At 41.3% G+C, this 13,920-nt stretch overlaps 1 long non-coding RNA gene across 2 annotated transcripts in view; it reads right to left on the bottom strand.

The window, feature by feature from the left end:
* LOC122915563 overlaps window positions 1-1,995 on the bottom strand; it is a 28,367-nt gene extending 26,372 nt beyond the window's left edge. The window contains exons 1-2 of one of the 2 annotated variants that reach the window (XR_006386067.1): window positions 1,953-1,995; window positions 1,154-1,334 (exon numbers count right to left, since the gene is read on the bottom strand). This is a non-coding gene — a long non-coding RNA (uncharacterized LOC122915563). Of the gene's footprint in view, window positions 1-1,153; window positions 1,335-1,522; window positions 1,594-1,952 lie in introns of those variants that run through there. The other variant, XR_006386066.1, reaches the window with a different exon arrangement.
* Window positions 1,996-13,920: the final 11,925 nt, after the last annotated feature.

Here is a 13,920-nt window from a genome sequence, read left to right as displayed (position 1 = left end):
ATGTGGCATTGTTCTGAATTGCCTCATGCTGGATAATCCAAGTATCACTTCTTTTATGATCTGGGATTTAAGTTTAAGGAAAATTATAAAATATGAAAAGCATGACTCTGTACAAGAGAAAAAAGTTTTATGGGGTGTATAAAAGTAAAACACAGTAACAGATCCACGCTTGAGACTTCTCACTGCACGACAGAATTGGCATTAATTATCATCACTGGCACTAATTCTAAACAGTTTTTTTAAAAAATTAGATTGGTAGTATTTCAAAGAGTAAAAACACACTTGACAATAGATAAAATTAAATTTTAGTTAAATCCCAAGTGGATCACTTGAAATGCATTTATTTTTCAGTACACACACACACACACACACACACACACGCAGAGGCAGACACATACAAGACACACAGGCAGAATTTCTTAAGTTCTAACTAGACTATTGTTACCAGAATGATAAGAAATAAGGGTTTAAGAGTGATTTATGTTTTCAGTACTGATCTGGATGCTCTGTTCCACGTAAACTATGGAAAAGTTCCCAGTTTCAAATCTCAGGCTCTTCTAGGTAACGGGAGCAGTGAAATTCTCATGCTATGTTCACCTTCTGGAGCAAAAGCAGAGTATGTTTGAAGGGATCATTTTGTATCAATATGCTTTCTTTAGCTGCTGTGGTGAGTGTATATCCACTTCAGAGCTAGTTAGGGGAATATGTCATTCTTGTCGTCGTCAGAAAAATACCCAGACAGGTACCCAGAAGAAGCAGCTTACAGCAAATAAGGACCTTAGGGTATCTTACAAAAGGAGAGCAGTGTTGGGCTGCCTCCCAGACCCCCTCCTGTGTGTCTGAAACCCTGAAATTGAAGCCCAATGGGGTATGCATGGTGAAATTCTTCTTATTTAACTTACCTGTCCATGGGCCACTGGAAACCAGGGACCAAAAACAAAACAAAACAAAAAAATTGCTCTTGTTCAAAAGTTTAGAAAGAAGACTAGAGAGAAAGTTGTGCACAGGTGTGCCTTGTATCTGGGCATGTCAATAAAAGAGGGGTGTGGCTTGTGGATGAGCGACAGTATAAATGAAAAATGGCAGGAATCCCTACCTCTTGGCCTCTCCTCCTCCAGTTTTCTATGGGAGACACACAAATCCATGCACTTACGTGACACGAACAGAAGCTCCTTGGAATGTCCCAAACACCACTCTTTTCTAGAGCCTGGCACTTAGTAGGCGCTCAGCAGGGGGCAGTGTGACACAGTGGGTAGGAGCTTGGACGCTATGTTGTCTCTGGGCCTCCTCTTCCTCATCTGCTACATGGGGATGATCGGTCATTTCATGGAGTCCTGCAAAATTAAATTAGATAATAGATGGTTAGATTTGGCACCGAACAAGTATTCAATAAATGGTAACATTTGTTATTTCTACTTTTTAAATTATTATTGTAAAATATTCTCCTCCAGCCCAGAACTCCCATCCAAACTCCAGTCTTGCGTATCTTTGTCTGGGAGGTCAGGGAAGGCTTCCAACTCACAATGTTCAAAAATGTAACTCATGACCTCCACAGCCAACCTCCCCATCTGATGACTGTCCAGCACTCCCTGCCTTACTTAGTCAAGAAAGCAGCACCCAGGAAGTTCTGCAAACTGTCATGCTTAACACCTCCCTCTCCCCTACTCCTGCCCACCAACCCAACCTGAATGCTTTCGATTTTACCACCTACCCCTAGGAACACCCCACTTCTCTGCACTGCCCCCACCACCTCCACAGCTCAGGCACCAGGACCCCACGCTGGGGACTCTGATGCAATCCTAGCTGGTCTGCTCCACACATCCTTTCTTGTCACTCTCCAATCTGTCCTCCATATTGGCCGAAAGGTCACTAGTGTAGGAACACAGACACCATCTTGTTGCCCCCTTTGTTTCTTCCCAGTGCTCTCAGAATGAGGACTACAACGTACCCACCATTAATTACTCTAGCCTTAGCTTCCCAGACATCTCTGCTTCCTCCTTCCTCTGGGCTCCTCTCACTCCAGCTTGTTTCAGTTCCTCAAGGGGCCCTGATTTCCCTGGTCATGGGACTTAGCACCAGCTGGGCCACCCTTCCCTGTCACACCCGCCTTGGCCTTGGCCTGTTGAACCCTACCACCCTCCCGTTTTGTCGCTTCTTCAGAGGAGACATCCTGAATAGAGCTGTCTCCTTTTTTGTGTTCTTAGGATGCTGATATCTCTCTCTGATGCATGTTGATCACTGTTATGATGCCACGTATACTTTTGTGGTTATTTGCTTCATGTCTCTTTTTCTTGAAGGTGTAAGTTCCACAAGGGTCAAGGATGAGAGTTGGAGGTAGGATTTGATTTTGTTTGCTTTGGGAGCTACGTTGTCCAGCACAATGGCTGGCTTCTTACACTCCAAAACTTACCTCAAGTTTTTATTTACTAGTCTCTCGCCATCTTTTCTCCAGTTATTTGAAATCCAGTGAAATCAGGGATTTCATTACATATTGATGACAATGTCAAGCCAAATGATAATTGGGGCAAACTATTCTCTGACTTTGCTCTGGGTATTTTTTGTTCAGTGAAAGCCTTTAGCACATATTCCCTGAGGCCAGACTCCTCTTTGTTTCTATGTGAATTCAGGCTGCAACACCCCCTGACTTTCTAAATATGGTGTGCCTGCAGAGAGGAACATCATAGAGAAGGAATGTCAATCAGTGAGGAAAGCTGGAAGAGCTAGCAGCATACCCTCATTCTATGACTAGCATAGGGAACTGGTCTTGGGAAGCCCCCCTTACACCAAATATCAAGATAATTGTTGTTTCTCAATAAGGACCAAGGATCGGGTAGAAAGTCCAAGCCAGGAAATAACTCAAAGAAGGCATTTATATAAATGCTAAACCAGTGGTACAGGATGGTGAAGAGATGAAGAGAAGCTACTCATTTAGAGGGCTTTGATTCAAGGGGATGTTAAGAGCTTTATGTAGGCATCAATTTTTGGTGGCAAAAGAATGAGGGTTGTTTCTGGAAAATTTCACAAACCTTGGGGATGAATTTCTCTTAATGCTGATGAAGAACAATGCTTCCTAAACTTAATGTGCCCACAGGTCACCGGGGGGGGGGTTCTATTAACTATTCCCTTTGTGATTCAGTGGGTCTGTGCTAAGACCAGTGATTTTGCAGTTCTAACCAGTTCACAGCTGATGCCCATGCTGCTGGTTTAGGTTCCCCAGTTTGAGTAGCAGGTACATAGAGCACTTCTACCAATCTTGGAGCAGATATTACCCAGATGAGTCAAATGCTGATATAAGCCATAGCCTACGATAATAAGTTTGCTGTGATCTCTTCTGAGTGCTCTGGGACTCAGGTCTATTCCAGTGCTCTGTCAATGCAAGTCATTATTAATTACTCAAAGAACAAAATAGAACAAACAAACAAACAAACAACAACAAAAACAAAAACAAAACTGGGCCACCATCAGTCTAAGGTGTACCCATGTTGGAAAGGGTTCCTTGATAGATCCTAGCATCTAGGCCCTTGGGTTGTACCTCTAGCCAAGATGGGGCTCAGCACGCTTTGGCACCTGCTAGCAGGTTGAGGCAAAGGTGATAGATGGAGAAAGGATGAGAATTAAGGATAGGAAATACTTATTAAGGGGAGATAAACAGAACAAATACCCACTGAGTACTCTTCTCTCTATATGTGCTATTTCACTTAAATGCCATTGCAACTTTATGAGGAAGGAAATTCTTTTATTTGTATTTCCATTTTACAGATGTGAAAACAGAGCCCTGAAGAGATTATGAAGTTCCCCCAAAGTTGTGTAGCTAGTTATTGAAGGAACCCAGATTCTCACTCATTAAGACTCACTTTAAATCTATTGTTCTTAATCTGACTGCACATTAACATTTCCTGAGGGGCTTTGAGGAAATACCCATTTCTGATCCCTCAGTAATTCTTATTTCATTGCTATTAAAAAATAAACAGACCTGTCCAATCAATTTAATGTATATCCAGTGTTGAATACAATTTCCCAGGCCCTGACTCTTAATTACTAGGATTTATTCCCTCCAAAAGGGAACTCAGCATTCAAGCCAAAGAACTAGGAATGCTTGATGGGGTATTTTGAGAAGGCTGCATTTAGGGGTCGCCACGTGCCCTGTACTAACTCCTGACCCACTGAGCCCTGATCTTAACAACTGAAAGATGATTTCCAGACTCTATTTGCTAGGACTATATGTGATAATAACTATGTAGAGTTTACATCACCAGGAGACACTATTCTAAGCACTTTGTATATACTACCTCCTATCTTTCAAGAATGCCTAAAGTAGATACCCAGGAATGGTCCCCATTTTACAGATGGGAAAACTATGATCCTGCAAGGTTAAATGCCTTGCCTCCTGACAACTGGGCCAGGATTCAAACTCAGGCACATTGGCCCTAGTGTATGGGCTAAGCCACTTTGCTGTGCTGTCACTTCATGGGCTGTGCTTGCTTCATATTGGTTCAGATGATGCCCATCTGTAGTACCTCTCATGCTGTGAGAGCAGAGAGGGGCTGAAAGAGATTCATTTTGTCACAGAATGAATCCATATTGGAGAATGGGGCTCAGTGCCTGGAAATTTGGGAAGCAGATTACCACTTAAAACCAGGAAAGTTTTTTTTTTTTTTTTTGAGCTGACAAAGTCATCCAGCAAAGGAAAGGGCTACTTTGGGCAGGAAGGAGTCCCTCCATCACCAAGACATCAAATATTTCCTGGGTGTCTCCATGGCAGAAATGTTGTTGAAAGGGTTCAGGGACTGGGTGCAGAGTTGGCACGGGTGCTGTCTGAGGTCTTTAGGCATGAGTAGCTGTGATCCTGTGATCTGACTTCAGTCCTCAAACACTCAATCAGCAAGTAAGGGTTTGATCATTTACAGTTATACAGTGAGATGTTTCCAGGAACGATTTCCCTGTAGCATTTTAATAAGTACTCTATAAATAATAATTTATTGAAGTTGCCTACTATGTTAGAAAAAGAATATATTAAAGAACCCGGGCTAATTGAAGCTGGCAGTTAAGTTCCCTGAATCGAAAACAATCGGTTTATCTACATGATTCTAAAGATTTGGGATGAAAACTGCTCATTATATTCCAACATCCTAATACCCAAAGATCCAGATGTTTCACAGTATATTGACATAGCCTTCCAGGAAACCTATGTACAACACTGAGTTGAAAATGTTCTGATACAATTAAAAATAAATTGGATCAGAGAGAGCCTTTGCTCTTCTTTTGCTGGGAGCTGAAGCTTTGAACTTGAAAAACACTGAAAGCTGTGTGACTCAAGTCAGCATGATGGCTGGTCTTTTCTGTTGTTTTTGTCTTTTAAAGATTTTATTTATTTATTTATCGGAGAGACAGAGTGAGCAGGAGGAGGGGCAGAAGGAGAGGGGCGGAGATAATCTCAAGCAGACTCCACGCTGAGCAACGAGTCCGATATAGGGCTTGATCCCATGACCCTGAGATCATGACCTGAGCTGAAGTCAAGAGTCGAATGCTTAACCAACTGAGCCATCCAGGTGCTGCATGACTACTGGTTCTAAGTTAGATGATCAAACAGAGGATCATGATGAATGACTTGTGACTGACTGTGCAATTCACATCTGCAGTCCCAGTGTAAAGTTTAACAGAGCACCCTTTTCCTCCCCAAAGTGTCCTGGTTGTGTTGTTGTGTAATTTACATACTTAGTTATTGTGTTATAGTGTATTTTACTATTTATTTTGTGTAATTATTCTGTAATTTACATACCTAGTTAAACTATAGTGAGAGACTGGATGGGGTACAATCTATTTGGGGAGGGGGCGAACAAGTCACTTGAAGAAGAGCCCAGCTTATTCCTTCAGCTCAGCTTCCATCTGTGTATTTGGGCATATGAGGAATCACAACCTGGGTTCTCTGTATTTGTGTGGTCTCTGCATGAGCTCAGATTTTTAAGATTCCACATATAAGTGAGATCATCAAAAGGTATAAACTTTCAGTTATAAAATAAGGAAGTCCTGGGGATATAAGGTACAGCACGGTGACTACAGTTAATAATGCTATATTGCATATTTGATGGTTGCTAAAAAAGACCTTAAATGTTCTCTTCACAAGAAAGAAAAATCTGTAACTATGGTGATGAATGTTAACTAGTGGTGGTCACTTTGCAATATATACAAAGACCAAAGCATTATGTTGTATACCTGAAACTAATATGATATATGTCAATTATATCTCAATTAAGAAAAAAAACCTATGGCCATCCTTTTTTCTTTAATTTTTCACAAGTTGCATTATTGTAGGGTATTAAGGACACAGACACTAGAATGGGACCTAAGGGAAACAAGATCCTCTGAAGATTTTGACTTCACTGAAAAAAGTGAGTGTGAACCAGGCTTGACAATTCAGCCTCTCTAATCTTTCCTCAGGATTTTATAACAATGACTAACATTTCTGAGTATTTGGTTGAGTTATTCAAAACATGCTATTTTTAATGCTCATGCAATTCCTAGAGGATAGGTATTATCACTATCCCTACTTTGTCATTGAAGAAAATGACACTGGAAGAGATGAAGCGACCTGCTGAAGATTCACATCAAGCAGGTCATAGTGTCCAGATTCTTACCTAAGAAGTCTGACCTACGCTCCTCCTGACTAATACTCTATTTTGAGCAGAATGTTGTACACAGTTCATCAACAAATATTTACCAAGGCGACTGGGGCAGGGAAAGCTGTAGGAGACAGCCCCCGCTGTCATGAAGCTCCCAGTCTCTGCCGTGGAACGTCCCAGTCCAAGCAGCAGAGAGGCGGGAGGCGGAAGTGCTCTGAGAGTTACAGACTCCCCATGGGGAGAAGAGTGCCTACTGGAGGAAATGATCAGAGACTCTGGAGAAGGGAGCTCTAGGGTGGGTTTTGAGGAGAGAGAAAATGTGAAACAGAAATTAGAAGCATGCAATGCCTGGCAGGTGGTATAGCCTGGCAAACAGCACTGGCCTGAGGAGTACATAGGAGGATGGGTCTTCAGGTAATCCATTGGGGCTGGATCATTGTAAAGTTCCAAGTCAGTATGACTTATGGAGATGTCCCACAATGGCCTCTGCTCCCTACTTCTGATCACACATTCTCTCCCTTGGGTTCTACTCTCCAGTCACATCTTTTTATAGGACCCCTACGTTAAGGTAGTATCGTCCGTGATCTTCTTTTGTACTATAAGACCCTTTTCCTGGACATTTTCTTCATCCGTGTTGCTATTGTTTGCTTCAAACCCTGCTTTGTCAAGGAAGCCTTCTCTGATCTCCTGTGCCAGGTCATTTCTCTCTGCCATCCAATTCAGTGGCTCCCCAGTAGGTACCCAGTGCTATGAATGGTTTGCTTGGTACAAAGCAGGAGGTTAAAACAACAAAATAAAATCAGATGGAAAGAGATGCATAGCTTAGAAGCATGCAGCTTTGAGTCAAGTTCAAAGGCTGTTTCTACAGTGGTTCTAGCAAAAACCAGCTCAGTGTCTTCAAGTATAGCCTGGGGGATATAAGAGGAAGGGAGACTGCTGAGATAGGACCCTGGGTGTGCACAGAAATCTCCTTCTAAACAACATGGAGGGAGAACTTAGAATTTCAGACTCAAAGGAATGGAAGAGTTTGGAGTCCATCTAATCTAAGAAACCTCCTCCCCACGCCTCTCAAACTTTCCTTGCAAATACTTGGCCATTTCTTCTTAAGGGAGTTTTCTCCTGTTTCTTCTGAGAAACCTACACTAGGAACTGGATTCAGTCGGTCAGTTAGGTGTTCGTCCATCCACTGAGCACCTGTCATGCTCTGTGTACACATAACACCAGGATCCAAGGGTGAGCATGGCTCCTTTCCTATCCTAGCAGAGACGAGAGGCTGGTAAAGGAAACACACTTGGAACAGAGGATAAATCTGTTTAGATATTGAGTCTCCTTTTCTCATTAGGCCCATTTTGGCCTCTGACAGTACAGAGCTGACCAGTCAACCTCCTTTTATGTGAAAATATCTATCACGCCTCCCCAAAGATCTGCCTACACGTTCTTCTGATATGAGACAATTATTTCATATTTTCTGCATTAGTTGTGGCCACTGATACTCTCACAAAGACCTATAAATGTCAACTTGTTCTTTCTCAATGTACTTAACGTGCTTCTTTAGATGTGTGTGTGTGTGTGTGTGTGCATGTGTGTTGAAGTGGTGGTTATGGAGGGGGTGTGTGATAAACAGATGCAATGGGAAATTCAGTAAGAACACGCAGAACTGCTCATGTTTCTCAATTATAAGTTAAAAGGCAGAGCCTTGGGGACTGGATTTTCTTAACGTTGGGGAAAGTGTGACGTAATAATCGTTCCTTCTTTCTGAAGAAATGAAGAGGAATGAGTGGTTTGTTCAGCTCCTGATATAAAAAAGTCAGCTGGAAAGTGATATTTTATTAGAACCATAAGTTTTGTTAAAGAAATTTTAAAATCCAGAGTTTATTTTCCTTTGGTATTGCTGTAGAGAGTCAACAGGAATTGAGATAATTTTTTCTTGTATTTGTGCCCACTTATTAAACACACGTGTGAGCGAGATTCCTCGCATAGGTGCAAAACGGATTAGAAGCGGGGGCGGGAAGAGAAAGGTGCAGTTTGGTCCATTGACCTGTTTCCCTGCCCTCAGGACTCTTTCAAACAGCTGTGAGAAAGAGGAGGAGGAGGAAGGAGGTAATTTAGCAGTTCATATCCAGATGTTCATTTCAAACACACCCTGAACAACTTTTGCATGGTTTATTTCATTTTCTGAAACCATTTTTCACAAGCCTGTTTTCTCAGCTGGGAAACTTCTGGTGTAGTCTTTTCAAACAAATATTGCATTTGGCATTACAAGAAAAAAAAAAAGAGCTTTTGAGACATTCAAAGGACAATCTGTTTGCCTTGGTCCGGAGAAGCAGGACTGCAGGAATGGGGGCATTTTGTACCACCCAAAGTATAGGTAGGAAAGTTCCATGCTCACATTCCATTTACATGGAAATTGGAGAGCTCCTTTAGCTTGATCATTGTAATATTTTGCCATGTTTTAGGTTGACCTGAAGTGCTGGAGAAGAGAAACCTGGCTGCAGAAAAAAAGGGCCCATGGAAGAATCCTCTAGGATTAACACTAAACTAGAACCTTCCACATGGCACTCCATACACAGTAGTCCATTAAAAAAACAAAAGAAAGCAAAGCAAAACAAAACAAAACAAAACAGTGTGCTGTTCTACTTCCACCTATCTTCTTAAGTAAAATGGGAAGATCTAGAAGCAAAATATTTCTGAATGCCAATGAATCTCTTAGGTAGAACTCCATAGTACGTCATCCTTGTGGTCCCATCCACCTCAAGTTCTGGGTTCTGGCAGCAGATTGTTCCACTAGAGTCATGGGAGTTGGGGTTCAGGGCATCCTTACTCCCACTACAGACTGAAGCTGGTCTCCTGGCCAACTGTTGAATAAAGCCACTCCCTCTTCAGAGTTGAACCAAACCTGGAAATAGCCTCAGAAAAGAATGGATAGCCTAAAAGAATGAGTCTAAAGGGAAAGACTAAGATATTTCTCTTTAAGGAAAGGAAACCAAGCCATGAAGATAATCAGAAGAAACAATAGAGAAAAGTTTTGATGTTGATGAAATAGAAAATTCAAGCATTTAAACCCAAAACTGGGTCTTGGATAAGTTTCTTAACCTTCCCAAGACTCTTCCAAGACTCTTTTTGAATTAGACACCTGAGTCATCAGACCAGTGTTAAAATGGGGGTTGAGTGTAAAAATGCTGCATGTGGACCCAGGCATATAATAGGTCTTTGTTATTATCAGCTCTGCACCATGTTCCCTTGAATTGAGAATGTGAGCAGTCTGTATTTCTGTAACTGTTTCTTTTGAAAATCTTTGTGTGTCTCTGAGATATTGAAGAAGATATCCAAGAAAGGTGGCCCAAGATGGTGACATAGGAAGACCTTGACCCCACCTCCTCCCAGGACACATGAAATCTGCAGACATATGCTGAGACAGTAGCCTCTGAAAAAGACCTGACAGCTTGGAGAGCAATTCCTTCTCATGGAGAAAACACGAAAGGGGCCACATCTGAGGTAGGCAGGAGAGGCTGAAACTCAGTCTTGCCATACCCCACAACCCTGGGGAGACCCACAACTGGGAAGGAACTCAAAAACCTGGAGCATTGACCTCAGGAGTGAAGGGTTTGTACACTGCATCAGGTACCCCAACTTTTAAGACTTGCATCTGAGAAATAAGCCCCCAAAACATCTGGCTTTGAAAGCCAATGGGGCTTTCGATGAGAGAAGATTCCAAAGTGAAGCAAGCAGTGCTAAGGGAGTCATTAAAAATAGCATCTGGAGGATACTGAGGAAGCTAGGCCTATGCAAGTCTCCTGTTCCTATGTGGTTTCAATTTTTGGAACACTACGGACTTTTGACTTTTGTCCATTGTAACTTGTCAGTTGCACCTGGACCACCTTCTGGAACACACCCTTCCAACTTTGGACTGAAATAAAGATAATGTAACACCTGTTAGCTATATAGCCAATGATGTGTTAGAGAGTCAGCTTAACTCTGTCAGCACCAATCATAATTCCTTCAAAACAAGTTACGTAACCTTGTGGTCTCTGTCTTTATAAGCCTGCACTCCCTACTTGCAATTCGGAACACACTTTCGATTTCGGTCGACTCTGTGTCTCCCAGATTGCAATCCCTAAAACCCCAAATAAACACTTTGGGTTGCTTTACAGCCTTGTCGTCTTCTCCGTCAACAGCCTGTATATATTTGCATACTTTAAGAGCTGCCGCCCGAGGATCTGGCTTCTGATCAGCCTAAATCTAAGTACTGACTGAAATTGGCCACTTTGGGGACATCGTCAGGTCTTGGCACCCCTCAACAACCACAAGCTGTTAGAAGTAAAATATGCTGCTCAGACAATCACCGAGTTTCAAAAGACAAGCGAGAGTCAGGACACAGTTGAATGGTAAGTTTCACTTCTGACATGAAGGCAACCCTTCAAGACTGGGAAAAGAGATCCAGCGAGCTGTTGGGTCCACCAATCTCAATGTCAGGAGAGAAATCAGCCTGGAGGACAGAGATTCAAGAGTCACAAGCACAGATGTGATGATCAGATGCCTCAGAGTATCTGAGACCCCCTAGAGGCTACAGAGATCAAGAAGAAGAAGGCACAGAACAGAGACCCCAGGCCGGCCTCTAAGAGCTGCCTCATCAAGGACCTAGCAGAGACGAGGGAAAAGTAAACTGAACAAGAATATTGAAAGTGGAAATTAATGAGAATGAGGCCAAGAATGTTTCTGAAAGAAATAAGGGGGGGATTTCTAAAATCTAAAGTAAATATTTATAACTTAAAACATAAGATATTTTAGAAATAATAACAGTTGCCTAAAATCACATATGGTACCATGAAATACCGGGAAATGGGAGAAGGGATGAAAAAATAAAATGTGCTAAATTTCTCGACCAAAATAGGATTGAGTCAAAGGCTATTGTTTCTTCTTGACCTTGATAATTAGAGGAATATCAGATCAAGTATGTTACTTTGCAAAATTTAGTAGAAACAAAAACAGGATGATTCCTCCCAAATTACTGCAGGAGATTAAAGAAATCAAAGCAGAGTTCAACTAGCAAAAGACAGGAAATAGGGGAAAATGGTAGGAAAGCATGAAATACAGAAAACATAGGATCACAGAAGGAAGCAGGAATTTATCTCTTATGACAATAAATGTAAGTGATTGTAACACCATAATATTTAGAAACCACTGGTTCAGGTGAGAAATAAAAATATACCTTTTGGAAGATAGAATTTTTAAAAATGTCTCAGATACAATTTTTAAAAAAAATTTTAAACACAGTATTTGGAAAAAGCATATCAGGAAAATGCAAATAAGAACAACATAGATGTGTCAGTATTAATATCAGGTAGAGCAGATTCCTGGGTGGAAAAACATACAAATAGGACAAGAGTTGATTTACTAGGAGTTATATTCCTTTTTGAATGAGTAACTAATATTCTCTCTAGTCTCAATAGCTCAGTATTAAATAAACATGTCAAATTTTAGAAATTCAAAGGGAATTTTTTGTTTGCAATATATACATTACTCTCAACTAGACACATCATACAGACAAAATAAGTAAAGATATGTAAGGCTTTATTAATGTGATAAGAACACATAAACTTGTACACCACACCTAGAGAATGAATACTCCTTTGACCAGCTATGTTTCAGATATTTTCCCCTCTGAATTTCAAGGAACTCTTCCTAGGACCAATTTCATTTCCCTTAGGACATGGTTTTCATAAGAAGATTAAATTATTTCTCCATTTGTCCTACCATAAGGTCACACTTCTCTGACGACATTCAGTACTCAGCACTTATGGGTGTGTTCCCATATGTGCAACAGGATCTTTGCTAAAAAGATCCTAAACTCTTTTTCTACAAATAAGGGCAAACTCTTCTGAGATGCACAGAGTCTCTGGGTTTCCATTTTACAAGTAAACTCTTGGGAATAATCACTTAATCTATCTTCACAGAAAGCTCTAGGAAAACTGCCTTTTAATGTCTCCTTATATTGAACATCTTTTTTTTTTTCCCAATTTATTTATTTTCAGAAAAACAGTATTCATTATTTTTTCACCACACCCAGTGCTCCATGCAAGCTGTGCCCTCTATAATACCCACCACCTGGTACCCCAACCTCCCACCCCCCCGCCAGGATGAACCATGAGAGACTATGGACTCTGAAAAACAATCCTTATATTAACATCTTTCCAAGACTTAACTCCTGCACAGACTTTTAGAGGAACTCATTCACATCACCCGCGCTAGAAGAAACATGTGAAGACACACAGTCGTCTCTTACACCAGTGAACTATCTGGTACATTGCTCACAAAGGAGGAGTTGGCTCTACTATCGGGAGAAGAAATTGGCTGATGGTCCAGATGGGCACTTGCTAAATACATCTGGATAAGTCCTCAAAATTGCAATCCTTATTTTTAATCCTGACCACAACAGTCTTAAAATACCTTTGAATTGTCAGAATAGTTATAAAACAGTCCTTCTCTACCTCATTACTCACATGCCAGAACTGGGAAAACTCACTCAAGACTTCCCTACCCTGATCAGAATGGAGTATTTCTGCTAAGCTTTGCGACATGATCTCATCAACTGTCATTACCCTCCTCCTCCTCCTCAGCATTGTTCTCTTCCTCAGGCTGACTAAATTGTCACACACTGGAATTATCATCCATACAGAACACTGTGTATTTTTATATAATTTAATCTTACGATAATACCATTAAAACTTCTAGTTTAGTGATGAATAAACTGGGGTTCATGCCCAAAGCCACAGAATAAGGGCATTAACAGAGCTAGTACTATCGATGTCTCCTTTCTCCAGTCACCCTGCCCCTGGATTCTTATTCAATCTGTAATTACACGGACTCCCAGGTCATTTCAGGGATGTCACCCTCTTCGATGGCTTCCAAAATGTTTGTTAACTTCCCCTTACTTCTGTTTTTCAATGTTCTCAAGTGGTCTCAGGGAGATAAATTATCCAGGCCCTCTCATTACATGTTCTTGGGAAATAGACCTAAAGCCGGAATGTTCGGTGTTGTTCTCGATTAGAGACATTGGTGGGAATTTGTTTCATTTGAAATTGTTTTCGTACAGTAGATTGTCACGAGTTCTTAGGGACAGGGGTAGCCAAATTCCATATGAAAACCTTACCGTGCTATGTTTTCTTCAACATGTCCTCTCCTGTAATAAAGAAAACCAATTTTCCTTGGGTCGGACTTATGAGTTTTAGTTCTTTGTCATTCATTCACTCATTTATTCCATACCCATGTCGTGTAGGTGTGTTCTGTGGGCCAGGCCCTC

Source organism: Neovison vison, chromosome 8 (assembly GCF_020171115.1).
Source record: "Neovison vison isolate M4711 chromosome 8, ASM_NN_V1, whole genome shotgun sequence".
NCBI classification, from domain to species: domain Eukaryota; kingdom Metazoa; phylum Chordata; class Mammalia; order Carnivora; family Mustelidae; genus Neogale; species Neogale vison.
This window is presented reverse-complemented; position numbering and strand designations above follow the sequence as displayed.